The sequence below is a fragment of the Rutidosis leptorrhynchoides genome, chromosome 6, assembly GCF_046630445.1.
Source record: "Rutidosis leptorrhynchoides isolate AG116_Rl617_1_P2 chromosome 6, CSIRO_AGI_Rlap_v1, whole genome shotgun sequence".
Lineage (NCBI taxonomy): Eukaryota > Viridiplantae > Streptophyta > Magnoliopsida > Asterales > Asteraceae > Rutidosis > Rutidosis leptorrhynchoides.
This window is the reverse complement of record NC_092338.1, coordinates 359,992,939-360,010,519: the sequence shown is the minus strand read 5'-3', so window position 1 is coordinate 360,010,519 and position 17,581 is coordinate 359,992,939.

Here is a 17,581-nt window from a genome sequence, read left to right as displayed (position 1 = left end):
ATTGACTACTCTTGATATTCTATATGATTAACTCGTTTCATTTGACTATTTTGAAGGAAATGGCACCGACTACTCGACACACCTTGAATATTAGCGAAGAGGAATTTCGTGCCTTTCTTGCTTCAAACATAGCCAAAGTACAGGCTGCGCTACATATCAACAATAACTCCGAATCTAGCAATGCAGCTAACGGCGCAAGAAATCGTGTAGGATGCACCTACAAAGAATTCACTGCCTGCAAACCTTTGAAATTTGATGGAACCGAAGGACCGATCGGATTGAAACGGAGGACCGAGAAGGTCGAATCGGTGCTTGCCATAAGTAAGTGTACTGAAGAGGACAAAGTGAAGTATGCTACGCATACCTTCACAGGTACTGCGTTAACATGGTGGAATACCTATCTAGAGCAAGTGGGACAAGATGATGCTTACGCACTACCGTGGTCAGCATTCAAGCACTTGATGAACGAGAAGTACCGTCCCAGAACCGAGGTCAATAAGCTCAAGACAGAACTTAGAGGGTTACGAACCCAAGGATTTGATATTACCACGTACGAAAGACGATTCGCAGAATTGTACCTATTGTGTCCAAGAGCGTTCGAAGATGAGGAAGAGAAGATCGCCGCGTTTGTGAAAGGATTACCGGAAAGAATCCAAGAAGATATAAGTTCACACGAGCCCGCCTCCAAACAACAGGCATGTAGAATGGCTCACAAACTAGTGAACCAGATTGAGGAAAGAATTAAAGAACAGGCGGCTGAAGAGGCCAATGTAAAGCAAGTTAAAAGAAAGTGGGAGGAAAACGGTGATAAGAATCACCAATACAACAACAACAGCAATTACAACAATAATCGCAACAACTATCCCAACAATCGCAACATCAATCGCAACTACAACAAATGACCCAACAACAACAACAACAACAGCAACAGCAACTACAACAATCATCCCAACAACAATAACAACCGCAACAACAACAACAATCAGAAGCAGCTATGCCAAAGGTGTGAAAAGTATCACTCGGGGTTCTGCACCAAATTTTATAACAAGTGTAAAAGAAATGGTCATAGCGTGGCGAAGTGTGAGGTCTACGGACCAGGGGTTAACAGAACGAAAGGAACAAATGGTGTCGGAACGAGTAATGGTGGAGCAAGTAGTGTCGGAGAAAGTTATGCCAATGTAGTTTGTTATAAATGTGGAAAACCGGGCCACATTATTAGAAATTGCCCGAACCAGGAGAACACGAATGGACAAGGCCGTGGAAGAGTTTTCAATATTAATGCGGCAGAGGTACAGGAAGACCCGGAGCTTGTTACGGGTACGTTTATTATTGACAATAAATCTGCTTACGTTTTATTTGATTCGAGTGCGGATAGAAGCTATATGAGTAGAGATTTTTGTGCTAAATTAAGTTGTTCATTAACGCCGTTGGATAGTAAATTTTTACTCGAATTAGCAAACGGTAAATTAATTTCAGCAGATAATATATGCCGGAATCGAGAAATCAAACTGGATAGCAAAATATCTAAGATTGATTTGATACCCGTAGAGTTAGGGAGTTTTGATGTAATAGTTGGCATGGACTGGCTGAAGAAGGTGAAAGCAGAGATCGTATGTTATAAAAATGCAATTCGCATTGTACGAGAAGAAGGAGAACCCTTAATGGTGTACGGAGAAAAGGGCAACACTAAGCTACATCTTATTAGTAATTTGAAGGCACAAAAACTAATAAGAAAAGGTTGCTATGCTGTTCTAGCACACGTCGAGAAAGTACAAACTGAAGAAAAGAGCATCATTGATGTTCCCGTCGCAAAAGAATTTCCCGATGTATTTCTGAAAGAATTACCGGGACTACCTCCACATCGATATGTTGAATTTCAAATAGATCTTGTACCAGGAGCTGCACCAATAGCTCGTGCTCCTTATAGACTCGCACCCAGCGAGATGAAAGAACTGAAGCCAACTGCAAGAACTATTAGAACGTGGTTTCATTCGACCAAGCACATCACCATGGGGAGCTCCTGTTTTGTTTGTCAAGAAGAAGGATGGTACATTTAGGTTGTGTATTGACTACAGAGAGTTGAACAAAGTTACCATCAAAAACCGTTATCCACTACCGAGAATTGACGACTTATTTGATCAACTACAAGGCTTGTCGGTTTATTCGAAGATCGATTTACGTTCTGGATATCATCAAATGCGAGTAAAGGAGGATGATATTCCAAAAACTGCTTTTAGGACGCGTTATGGTCATTACGAGTTTATGGTTATGCCGTTTGGATTGACTGACGCACCAGCTGTGTTTATGGACCTTATGAACCGAGTGTGTGGGCCATATCTTGACAAGTTTGTCATTGTTTTCATCGATGACATACTTATTTACTCAAAGAATGATCAAGAGCACGAAGAACATTTGAGAAAAGTGCTAGAAGTATTGAGGAAAGAAAAACTGTACGCTAAGTTTTCAAAGTGTGCATTTTAGTTGGAAGAAGTTCAATTCCTCGGTCACATAGTGAACAAAGAAGGTATCCAGGTGGACCCGGCAAAGATCGAAACCGTTAAAAAATGGGAAACCCCAAAAACTCCGAAGCATATACGTCAATTTTTAGGATTGGCTGGTTACTACAGAAGATTCATCCAAGATTTCTCCAAAATAGCAAAACCCTTGACTGAATTAACGCATAAAGGGAAGAAATTTGAATGGAAGGATGAACAAGAGAAGGCGTTTCAATTATTGAAGAAAAAGCTAACTGCGACACCTATATTGTCATTGCCTGAAGGGAATGATGATTTTGTGATTTATTGTGACGCATCAAAGCAAGGCCTCGGTTGTGTATTAATGCAACAGACGAAGGTGATTGCTTATGCGTCTAGACAATTGAAGATTCACGAGCAAAATTATACGACGCATGATTTGGAATTAGGCGCGGTTGTTTTTGCATTAAAGACTTGGAGGCACTACTTATATGGGGTCAAAAGTATTATATATACCGACCACAAAAGTCTTCAACACATATTTAATTAGAAACAACTGAATATGAGGCAGCGTAGGTGGATTGAATTGTTGAATGATTATGACTTTGAGATTCGTTACCACCCGGGGAAGGCAAATGTGGTAGCCGACGCCTTGAGCAGAAAGGATAGAGAACCCATTCGAGTAAAATCTATGAATATAATGATTCACAATAACCTTACTACTCAAATAAAGGAGGCGCAACAAGGAGTTTTAAAAGAGGGAAATTTAAAGGATGAAATACCCAAAGGATCGGAGAAGCATCTTAATATTCAGGAAGACGGAACCCGGTATAGGGCTGAAAGAATTTGGGTACCAAAATTTGGAGATATGAGAGAAATGGTACTTAGAGAAGCTCATAAAACCAGATACTCAATACATCCTGGAACGGGGAAGATGTACAAGGATCTTAAGAAATATTTTTGGTGGCCAGGTATGAAAGCCGATATTGCTAAATATGTAGGAGAATGTTTGACGTGTTCTAAGGTCAAAGCTAAACATCAGAAACCATCAGGTCTACTACAACAACCTGAAATCCCGGAATGGAAATGGGAAAACATTACCATGGATTTCATTACTAAATTGCCAAGGACTGCAAGTGGTTATGATACTATTTGGGTAATAGTTGATCGTCTCACCAAGTCAGCATACTTCCTGCCAATAAGAGAAGATGACAAGATGGAGAAGTTAGCACGACTGTATTTGAAGGAAGACGTCTCCAGACATGGAATACCAATCTCTATTATCTCTGATAGGGATGGCAGATTTATTTCAAGATTCTGGCAGACATTACAGCAAGCATTAGGAACTCGTCTAGACATGAGTACTGCCTATCATCCACAAACTGATGGACAGAGTGAAAGGACGATACAAACTCTTGAAGACATGCTACGAGCATGTGTTATTGATTTAGGAAACAGTTGGGATCGACATCTACCGTTAGCAGAATTTTCCTACAACAACAGCTATCATTCAAGCATTGAGATGGCGCCGTTTGAAGCACTTTATGGTAGAAAGTGCAGGTCTCCGATTTGTTTGAGTGAAGTGGGGGATAGACAGATTACGGGTCCAGAGATAATACAAGAAACTACCGAGAAGATCATCCAAATTCAACAACGGTTGAAAACCGCCCAAAGTCGACAAAAGAGCTACGCCGACATTAAAAGAAAAGACATATAATTTGAAATTGGAGAAATGGTCATGCTTAAGGTTGCACCTTGGAACGGTGTTGTTCGATTTGGTAAACGTGGGAAATTAAATCCATGGTATATTGGACCATTCAAGATTATTGATCGTGTCGGACCAGTAGCTTACCGACTTGAGTTACCTCAACAACTTGCGAATGTACATAACACTTTCCACGTCTCGAATTTGAAGAAATGTTTTGCTAAAGAAGATCTCACTATTCCGTTGGACGAAATCCAAATCAATGAAAAACTTCAATTCATTGAAGAACCCGTCGAAATAATGGATCGTGAGGTTAAGAGACTTAAACAAAACAAGATACCAATTGTTAAGGTTCGATGGAATGCTCGTAGAGGACCCGAGTTCACCTGAGAGCGTGAAGATTAGATGAAGAAGAAATACCCGCATTTATTTCCAGAAGATACGTCAACACCTCCAACTGCTTAAAATTTCGGGACGAAATTTATTTAACGGGTAGGTACTGTAGTGACCCGAACTTTTCCATGTTTATATATATATTAAATGAAATTGTTATTTACATGATTAAGTGTTTCCAACATGTTAAGCAATCAAACTTGTTAAGACTTGATTAATTGAAATAGGTTTCATATAGACAATTGACCACCTAAGTTGACCGGTGATTCACGAACGTTAAAACTTGTAAAAACTATATGATGACATATATATGGATATATATATATATATATATATATATATATATATATATATATATATATATATAGTTAACATGATATTATGATAAGTAAACATATCATTAAGTATATTAACAATGAACTACATATGTAAAAGCAAGACTACTAACTTAATGATTTTGAAACGAGACATATATGTAACGATTATCGTTGTAACGATATTTAATGTATATATATCATATTAAGAGATATTCATACATAATATTATCATGATAATATAATAATTTAAAACCTCATTTGATATTATAAACATTGGGTTAACAACATTTAACAAGATCGTTAACCTAAAGGTTTCAAAACAACACTTACATGTAACGACTAACGATGACTTAACGACTCAGTTAAAATGTATATACATGTAGTGTTTTAATATGTATTCATACACTTTTGAAAGACTTCAAGACACTTATCAAAATACTTCTACTTAACAAAAATGCTTACAATTACATCCTCGTTCAGTTTCATCAACAATTCTACTCGTATGCACCCGTATTCGTACTCGTACAATACACAGCTTTTAGATGTATGTACTATTGGTATATACACTCCAATGATCAGCTCTTAGTAGCCCATGTGAGTCACCTAACACATGTGGGAACCATCATTTGGCAACTAGCATGAAATATCTCATAAAATTACAAAAATATGAGTAATCATTCATGACTTATTTACATGAAAACAAAATTACATATCCTTTATATCTAATCCATACACCAACGACCAAAAACACCTAAAAACACTTTCATTCTTCAATTTTCTTCATCTAATTGATCTCTCTCAAGTTCTATCTTCAATTTCTAAGTGTTCTTCATAAATTCTACAAGTTCTAGTTTCATAAAATCAAGAATACTTCCAAGTTTGCTAGCTTACTTCCAATCTTGTAGAGTGATCATCCAACCTTAAGAAATCTTTATTATTTACAGTAATATATCTTTCTAATACAAGGTAATACTCATATTCAAACTTTGATTCAATTTCTATAACTATAACAATCTTATTTCGAGTGGAAATCTTACTTGAACTTGTTTTCGTGTCATGATTCTGCTTCAAGAACTTTCAAGCCATCCAAGGATCCTTTGAAGCTAGATCCATTTTTCTCATTTTCAGTAGCTTTATCCAGAAAACTTGAGGTAGTAATGATGTTCATAACATCATTCGATTCATACATATAAATCTATCTTATTCGAAGGTTAAAACTTGTAATCACTAGAACATAGTTTAGTTAATTCTAAACTTGTTCGCAAACAAAACTTAATCCTTCAAACTTGAATTTTAAAATCAACTAAACACATGTTCTATATCTATATGATATGCTAACTTAATGATTTAAAACCTGGAAACACGAAGAACACTGTAAAACCGGACATACGCCGTCGTAGTAACACCGCGGGCTGTTTTGGGTTAGTTAATTAAAAACTATGATAAACTTTGATTTAAAAGTTGTTCTTCTGGGAAAATGATTTTTCTTATGAACATGAAACTATATCCAAAAATCATGGTTAAACTCAAAGTGGAAGTATGTTTTCTAAAATGGTCATCTAGACGTCGTTCTTTCGACTGAAATGACTACCTTTACAAAAACGACTTGTAATTTATATTTCCGGCTATAAACCTATACTTTTTCTGTTTAGATTCATAAATAGAGTTCAATATGAAACCATAGCAATTTGATTCACTCAAAACGGATTTAAAATGAAGAAGTTATGGGTAAAACAAGATTGGATAATTTTTCTTGTTGTAGCAACGTGAAAATTGGTAACAAATCTATATTAATCATATCCTAGCTAACTTATATTATATTATACATGTATTCTAATATATTATGTAATCTTGGGATACCATAGACACGTATGCAAATGTTTTGACATATCATATCGACCCATGTGTATATATTATTTGGAACAACCATAGACACTCTATATGCAGTAATGAGGGAGTTAGCTATACAGGGTTGAGGTTGATTCCAAATATATATATACTTTGAGTTGTGATCTAGCCTGAGACGTGTATACACTGGGTCGTGGATTATTTCAAGATAATATATATCAAATTTTTTTTTTTGTGTATCTAACGTTGAACAACTAGTTGTAGGTTACTAACGAGGACAGCTGACTTAATAAACTTAAAACATCAAAATGTATTAAAAGTGTTGTAAATATATTTTGAATATACTTTGATATATATGTACATATTTGTTATAGGTTCGTGAATCGACCAGTGGCCAAGTCTTACTTCCCGACGAAGTAAAAATCTGTGAAAGTGAGTTATAGTCCCACTTTTAAAATCTAATATTTTTGGGATGAGAATACATGCAGGTTTTATAAATGATTTACAAAATAGACACAAGTACGTGAAACTACATTCTATGGTTGAATTATCAAAATCGAATATGCCCCTTTTTATTAAGTCTGGTAATCTAAGAATTAGGGAACAGACACCCTAATTGACGCGAATCCTAAAGATAGATCTATTGGGCCTAACAAACCCCATCCAAAGTACCGGATGATTTAGTACTTCAAAATTTATATCATATCTGAAGGGTGTCCCGGAATGATGGGGATATTCTTATATATGCATCTGGTTAATGTCGGTTACCAGGTATTCATCATATGAATGATTTTTATCTCTATGTATGGGATGTATATTGAAATATGAAATCTTGTGGTCTATTGTTACAATTTGATATATATAGGTTAAACCTATAACTCACTAACATTTTTGTTGACGTTTAAAGCATGTTTATTCTCAGGTGAATATTAAGAGCTTCCGCTGTTGCATACTAAAATAAGGACAAGATTTGGAGTCCATGTTTGTATGATATTATGTAAAAACTGCATTCAAGAAACATATGTCAATGTAATATATTTCTATTGTAAACCATTATGTAATGGTCGTGTGTAAACAGTATATTTTAGATTATCATTATTTGATAATCTACGTAATGCTTTTGAAACCTTTATTGATAAAATAAAGGTTATGGTTGTTTTAAAAATGAATGCAGTCTTTGAAAAATGTCTCATATAGAGGTCAAAACCTCGCAACGAAATCAATTAATATCGAACGTTTATAATCAATATGAACGGGACATTTTACCAGTAGCATCATAGCATTACGTATGGTGTGAACCAAGGAGCCGGTAGCACCATGATGTATGTATGGTTAACCATATAGTTTGTGTATGTATTGTAGTGTAGCATATTATATTTGGAGTATATGCTATTGATTTTATGCTAGTTGCGGTAATGTAGGTTATTAGCATTATATTTGGAGTTCGTATGCTAATATTATATTGCTAGCATGTTTGTGGTATGTGAGTAGATGATTGCAAGTAGGTATATTATATATGCATGTGTATACTTATTGCACTCACTAAGCGCTAGCTTACCCCTCTCGTTGTTTACTTTTTAGATGCAGATGCGGAGAGAGGGAAAGGGGTTGTTGGGCATTAGATTTCCCATGTTGGTTGCTACGTGGAGCTTTTGGAAGTCGGCCAATTGTTTTGGGTAGTTTAACCCCAAACCATGCTCGTGTGTCGTTTGGTCTAAAACTATCATATTAAGGTCGAACTTGTAATACTTTTGCTTAAGGGCCTTCGTGCCGTTTGTAAACATTAAACTCGTTGTAAGTTTAAATGGAATGGTTTACCTCTTCCGGTTTATTAAATGATGCGATAATGGTTTAGATTAATAAAAAAATAAAATAAAATCTATCGTGCTGATGCTGCTGCTGGTGTTTGTAATCTCTGCACCATATTCTCCAAAGCCACTACCCGAGCGCGAAGCTCGTTGACTTCTTCTATTACACCAGGGTGATTGTCGGTTCGGACGAGCGGATAAATAAAATCTAAAATTTGATGTAATATATAATCGTGACGAGATACTCTGGAAATGAGAGAGAAAATGGTGTTTCGGACAGGTTCGCCGGTAAGTGCTTCAGGTTCTTTATCAAGAGGGCAATGTGGTGGATGGAAAGGATCGCCTTCTTCTTGTCTCCAATGATTGAGGAGGCTACGAACTCATCCCCAATTCATCCAGAATAGGTGATGACTGATTGGTTGATCCATTCCGGTCACACTGCTTTCGGAGCTTGAGTGGGATTTCATTTCAGAATCCGAAGAACTTGAACTAATGATGAATTCCATTTCGTACGATTGAATAAGGATTTTTCGATATGAAATGATTTTCGGTTATTGGATGGTATTCTAATTACATAGAATATCCATAGATATAGAACAAAAGATTTCGTAGATTACGGAGGAATTTGCGGGATATGTCAGGCAAAGTTTAAAGTAACAGATACGATAAGATATGATTTAGCAGATACGCTAAGATATGAATTTTGTCTATACACTATTCAAGCAATTAATGTAGCAAGACGTGTCTAGCCTAATAATGATAAGCAGGTAATTTCCTAAGGATGATAAGTAGATGATTTTCGACTAAAAATGATAAGCAAAACTTTTGACATGCAGACACGATCGAAGTCCAGACTCACTAATGCATCCTAACGACTTATCAGTTAGACACACTAATGCAGATCTGGTTCTCTAAGACCACCGCTCTGATACTAACTGAAAGGACCCATTCATATACATTATAAATGATTCACAATATTTGATTTCATCGCGAGGTATTTGACCTCTATATGCTACATTTTACAAACATTGCATTCATTTTTTTAAAGACAAACTTTCTTTACATCGAAAATTGACAGGCATACATACCATTTCATAATATCCACTATCCAACTATAAATTGACTTAATAATAATCTTTAATGAACTCAATGACTTGAATGCAACGTTCTTCGAAATATGCCATGAAAAACTCCAAGTAATATCTTTAAAATGAGCAAATGCACAGCGAAAGATTTCTTTAATACCTGAGAATAAACATGCTTTAAAGTGTCAACCAAAAGGTTGGTGAGTTCATTAGTTTATCATAATCATTCATTTTCATCATTTTAATAGACCACAAGAATTTCATTTCCAGTTCTCATAAATATACGTCCCATGCATAGAGACAAAAATCATTCATATGGTGAACACCTGGTAACCGACATTAACAAGATGCATATAAGAATATCCCCTATCATTCCGGGAAATCCTTCGGACATGATAAAAACGAATTCGAAGTACTAAAGCATCCGGTACTTTGGATGGGGTTCGTTAGGCCCAATAGATCTATCTTTAGGATTCGCGTCAATTAGTAGATTGGTTTACTAATTCTTAGGATACCAAGCAAAAGGGGCATATTCGGCTTCGATCATTCACCCATATAATGTAGTTTCAATTACTTGTGTCTATTTCGTAAAACATTTATAAAAATTGCGCATGTATTCTCAGCCCAAAAATATAAAGGTTAAAAAGGCAAATGAAACTCACCATACTGTATTTCGTAGTAAAACTACATATAACATCATTGAACAAGTGCAAGGTTAGCCTCGGATTCACGAACCTAAATTAATTATATATATATATATATATATACATATATATATATATATATATATATATATATATATGTGTGTGTGTGTGTGTGTGTGTGTGTGTGTGTGTGTATGTGTGTGTGTGTGTGTTGGTCAATATTTGTCTAACAATTTAAGTCGGGTCATAGTGTACCACAATCCTAATGATCGAGACTAATATGTAAAAGCGAACAAAAGTCAATTTGACTCAAAATGATTTCTAAAATTTATACATGATCATAATATATTTTAAATATCGTCGTTTTATATTTTTAAATATTTTTAAAAGATTTATTAGAGTAAATAATATAATTCATTTATTAATAAATAAAATTTTATATTAAAATTTATATAATAAAATATACTTTTATATATATTAAGTAATAAAATTTATAGAGTTCATTTAATATTATAAAGATAATATGATAGGTATTATTAAAGTAATTTTATTACCCGTAGTAAAATATGTTTGTATCGCATATTTATTTGATAAAATAATATCTATGATAATAGTAAGTAAAAGTTGTATTATTTTGTAATAATAATTATTATTATTTTATTAATAAAAACATCAATATTTATAATTACTAAGATGACATTATGAAAAAAATGATATTTCTAATTATGAAAACTTTAATATTTACGACACTTTTTAATAATAACTTTAAAATAATAATTCTATTTAAAATGATAATAATAATGATATTTTATAATAACAATGACATTTCTATTAAAATGATAATTTTTGTTAAAATGATAGTTTTAATACTAACGATACTTTTAATAATAATATTAATGATAAAAAATAATAAGAACGATAATTTTATCTAAATCAATATCTTATAATATTTTAATTTCATCATGATACTCCTGCTCATTATTTCCTAATCGTTTCGTTTAATAGCTTTTAATCATCTTTTATATCGTGTTCATAATACTGATAATAATAGTAATCAAAAGAATTAGGTGTTACTAATATTAGTTTTAATTATAATAATATTAATAATGCTAGTTACTATAACATTATTAACGATAATACTAATAATTATTTTAATGATAATATAATAATAATAATAATAACAATAACAATAACTATTTTTAAATAATGATATATTAATAATAATAATAATAATAATAATAATAATAATAATAATAATAATAATAATAATAATTAGATAATAATAATAATAATACTAATTATAACTATAACAATAATAACGATAGTAATAATAATAAAAATAACAATTTTTATTGATAATTCCTTTTATTGATAAAGATAAGATAAAACTAGAACGACGATAATAACGACGATAATAATAATCATTTTTTAATAATAATACCAAATTTCAATTGACTATAACTTCAAATCCGTTCATCGAAACCATTCGATATCTAAATGAAAAGTTCTTAATTTTTCGCTAGCTTTCCAACGACATGCATATCTTATACCTTATCTCAACCGCATATATAACTAATTCAGGATTCAACATAACCTAACTGAAGGCAATATTAAAAGTACAAACATGCATAATCCAATATACTTGAGCACTAGTCAGGGATATACTATTAGTATGTAAAAATTAAATTATGAGCGCTTACATATCAATATTGAGATTCAATATTGCAGGAAAGGTACATAGATACAACATAGACGATAAACACTAGATTGACCTCACGAGCATACCCATGATCCATACCCATAACCTCCATAGCTATAACCCATAATTTCTTTAGCCCTATCCTACTCGAAAACCAATTTGAAGACATGCGAGTAGAACCTCGTCGTAGTATTTTAGGTGTAATACTAACAATAATAATACCCTTAACTATAATATTAATTTTGGTAATAATAATAATAATAAGAATAATAATAATAATAATAATAATAATAATAATAATAATAATAATAATAATAATAATAATTATAATAATAATAATAATTATAATAAATATAATATATATATAGATATAGAGTACTCGATAGTGATGTTTGAGCAGAGGGGTATAAAATACTATTAATTTTTAACAGGAAATACTATTAAATACGATACAATTTTACACAAGATATTTATTTATTTAGAGAATGGATATACTTAAACCTTGCTACAACACTTATAGGCAGTGTACCTAATCATACGGTAGTGTAGTTTTTAGTAAGTCCGGTTCGTTCCACAGGGAAAATCTTTAAACAAAGCTTAACGCTATATTAGTTTACTTTTATAAAAATACAAATATATATATAAGTAATATTATTATTATAAAGGGGGGTTTTTACCGTTTAATGACCGGTTTGTCGATTTTAAAACTTTAGTCGCAGTTAAAACCAAATGTAAAATAATAAATAAATACAAGACTTAATTTAAAGCGTAAAGTAAATAACGATAATGAAATTGTGAATAATAAAAGTGCGATAAAATAAACTTGCGATAATTAAAAAAAATACGATAATTAAAAGTGCAATTAAATACAATAACAATAAAAATGCCATAATTAGAAGTGCAATTAAATATAAAATAAAGGAAATTAAATATGAAATAAAAGAATTATGCTTATTTAAACTTCCGTAATCATGATGTTTGACGTGTTGAATTTAGTTTTATGCCCATGGGTTAATTGTCCTTTGTCCTGGATTATTTAATATGTCCATACGGATTTTGTCCATAATAGTCCATCAGTCATAAATATAAAGAGCAAAAGCCTTCGTCAAATTATTCTTATTCCCGAAGTCAAATATTCCAACTAATTGGGGACTTAAACTGTAACAAGATTTTAATACTTTGTTTAATAATTACACCAGGATGTCGACTGAGTGTAACCCAAGGTTTTAATATTTTGTTATCAATTATACCATGAAACAACCCAACCCGTATTCCATACGATAAATTTTTTTTTTATAAAAATAATACACATTTACGCGCCAATTAAATGTGTAAACCATTTCACACGTTCGTTAAAACATACATCAAGTTTAGTGTTTACAAAAGGCACGAAGGCCATTAATAAATGTGATACAAGTTTGACCTACTACAATTGATAGTTTATAATCCAAACGATACATGAGCATGGTTTGGGACTAAACTACCCAAAATGTTAGGCCAACATCAAAAGCCAACACCACAAGTACTCCCTGACAACATAAGCAGGAGACCACTAGTCCAAACGTATGCCCTTACCCTTGTCCAAGCCGGAACCTAAAAATGGTAAACAACGAGAGGGTAAGCAAGGCTTAGTGAGGGCAACAATTATACATACATATATATAACCTACTTACTTGCAAACACTTACCAAATACGCATACGTACTAGTTACATAATTAACATACCTTTCACATGTATAACGCTAAGTACCACGACAACAAGGCTAGTATAACAATAGCATATAACACAACAATACAATATGCTATAATACAAGTATAACGATGATGTTCACAACATCTATAGTACTCAAAATCTCAAGGCTAGCCTAACGAATGGTATCGTCAACATCGAACTTAAAACCCATTCGCCTATAATAATGTGGTATCGTCAACACCGAACTTTAAACCCACATATGAGGTATCGTCAACATCGAACTTTAAACCCTCATCCAACGTCACTACTATAGTCGTATGGCATCGTCAACATCGAACTTAAATTCCATACGTTTATATTAATGTGGTATCGTCAACAACGAACTTTAAACCCACATATATACTCTAGGGTACGGTATCGTCAACAACGAACTTTAAACCCCTACCCCACAAATAAATAAATCATATATATACATATATAATTATTCCACTCACCTTGTCACAAGGATGATGATCTAGTACTTCCGAGCTTCAACGCAATGTACCTAAATCATTAAGTGCACATTCAATTTCACAACTAGTGGGATTAACCACAATACTCCCACTTGAGCATTTAATGACCCATATTGCATTAAATGGCTCAACTACTCACAACCGCCCATAAATGGCCAAGTCTTGACTTAAATCACTAAGACTAGTGAATCAAGGTCTATTAACTTCAATTAACACAAAACTTAGGGTAATCCATACCCATTTCATCTAATTAGGTCAACTAGTACATTTTGACCCATTTTACATTACTTAGACTCATAATCAAGTCAAACTTACCCATTTACACTTCTTTCATAAATCTTAAAGTGCATTAGTGACTAACACACCAATTGGCACTTACAAACCTCAAATCACAAGGCCAAAACCCTAGATTATGGCTATTAGGGTTTCATTGCAACAACATAACCCAAACTCGCCCATTTTACCACCAAATGGGTCTTACAAATCTCTAGTACCCAAACCCTAGTCATTAACCAATTAAAACTCAAAACTTAGAGTTAGAACTTACCAAGACTATCTTCTTGTAGCTAGTAACAAGGAGAACAACTTTAAATCTCGCTCCTAGGTTCGATTCACAAATCTCCAACTTCAAATCTCAAGATCAAGCTAGGTGGGTTTTGTGTTTTGGGAGAGAAATAGGAAAGAAAATAGAAAAGAAAATGAAATAAATGAGTATGTGGTTGAGAGTTAAAGCTCCCATCAGATCCACATATGAATTTACCATTTTACCCCTTAAAATCCCTTAAATTGAGCTAAAATCCGAATCTGTCCAGCAGAATTGCCGCGGCGCGGCCCCAAATGTCGCGGCGCGACATATCGAAGGAAAATGAACCCTTCTTAACCCAACTTCTGATCTTGATTTGCTTTATGTGTCGCGGCGCGGCCTTCTATGCCGCGGCGCGGCATTTAACTATGTTTTCGAGCTGTCTTAATACTTTTTCTAAAATTGGTTAGCGTTGTTTGTCGCGGCGCGACAAAGGCCTCCGCGGCGCGGCATTAGCCGTCACCTGACCACTTCGACTATGAAAAACCAAATATCAATTTATACGACTTTTAAGCTTCGTTCATGTTTCTCTTATACACTAAACTCCAACTTTAAGCCCCACAAGACTTAATACCTCACCTAAACCATGTGTATACTCGTACACCTATACATTCTCATGCGTAATATAACAATTAACACTTTGAAGCGTTTAAACACATATACGAGCAATATATAATGTTCTAAATCAATAAAATAAGTACCTTAAGACACGTATGGGAAAACGGGATGTTACAACTCTCCCCCACTTGAATCGGAGCGCGTCCTCGCGATCCAAGCCGCGTGACAAGAAGGAAGATAAACCAACACGAACTCTTCGGGCTCCCAAGTGAACTCGGAACCCTTACTACGACGCCATTGAACTTTAAAAGTCCTTACCTCTTTATGTCTCAACCTTTTAACCTTCTCATCAAGTATGGCAATCAGTTCCTCAATATATTCTAACTTATTGTTTAGCTCGATCTCGTCTAAAGGCACCCAAGATGAATCATCCACAAGACACTTACGGAGGTGGGAAACATGAAATGTATTATGGATCCCCGCAAGCTCTTCGGGTAATTCCAAACGATACGCGACTTCACCAACACGAGCTAAAACCTTAAACGGTCCAATAAACCGAGGAGCTAACTTTCCTCGTTTCTGGAATCGAATAATACCTTTTCATGGCGAAACCTTAAGCATCACCATGTCACCTTCTTGAAATTCGATCGTTCGTCTACGTTTGTCGGCATACGACTTTTGCCTATCTTGAGCCTTTTTCAAATGCTCTCGAATCACGGCAATCTTACTATTCGTCTCTAAGACCAAATTGGTACTCCCGATTTCCTTTTGTCCCACTTCACCCCAACAAATCGGAGTTCGACACCTTCGCCCATAAAGCATCTCATACGGTGGCATCCCGATACTAGTATGATAACTATTATTGTACGAGAATTCCACCAAAGGTAAATGCTCGTCCCAACTACCACCGAAATCAATAATACACGCCCGTAACATATCTTCCAATGTTTGATTTGTACGTTTGGTTTGACCGTCCGTTTGAGGATGATATGCCGTGCTCAACTTCAATTGCGTACCCATATCTTCATGAAACTTTTCCCAAAACCGAGATGTAAAACGGGTATCTCGATCCGAAATAATAGATATAGGAACCCCATGTCGAGAGACCACTTCCTTGATAAACAACTTAGCCAAGGTCTACGACGATATCGCTTCTTTAATGGGAAGAAACAAAGCGCTTTTTGTCAATCGGTCAACTATAACCCAAATCGAATCGAATTGGGTTCTCGCCGTTTTAGGTAACTTTGTAATGAAATCCATGGTAAGGTGCTCCCATTTCCATTTCGGGATTTCTAACGGTTGTAATTTACCATACGGCTTTTGGTGTTCGGCTTTTACTTGCAAACACGTGACGCATTGCTCAACATACTTCACAACATCAAGCTTCATGCCCGGCCACCAATAATCTTTCTTCAAGTCAAGATACATTTTCGTCGCGCCCGGATGAATGGAGTATTTTGACTTATGTGCTTCATCAAGTAGCACTCGTCGGTAATCACCCATCTTAGGCACCCACACCCTTCCTTGGAAGGACAACAAACCACGCGGACCCATAGTAATAAACTCCGTTTGGCCCACGATTCGCTCCGTATGCTTGTTGTGAACATAAGCCTCTATTTGAATCTCACCAAGCTTTTCAAGAAAATCGTTGGTAATAATCAAACATAACGACCCCACTTTTATCGCCGGATGTTGACTCTTTCGACTCAACGCATCCGCGACCACATTCGCCTTACCCGGGTGATAAAGTATCTCACAATCGTAGTCTTTCACCACATCCATCCACCTACGTTGGCGATAATTCAAATCTCGTTGATTAAAGAGATGTTTCAAACTCTTATGATCCGAATAAATCGTACACTTGACACCATACAAGTAATGGCGCCAAATTTTCAACGCATGCACTACCGCCGCCAACTCAAGATCATGAGTCGGATATCTCATTTCGTGTTCTTTTAATTGTCGAGAGGCATAAGCGATGACTTTACCTCTTTGCATTAGAACACACCCGAGTCCATTTAAAGACGCATCACAATAGACCGTCATGTCTTCTACACCTTCCGGCAACACTAACACCGGAGCTTGACACAACTTCCCTTTTAACAATTGAAAAGCAATTTCTTGCTCGTTCTCCCAATTAAATCTCGTGTTCTTTCTCGTCAACTTCGTCAATGGAGAAGCAATCTTAGAAAAGTCTTGGATAAACCGACGATAATAACCGGCCAATCCGAGAAAACTTCGGATTTCTGTAGGCGTAGTCGGT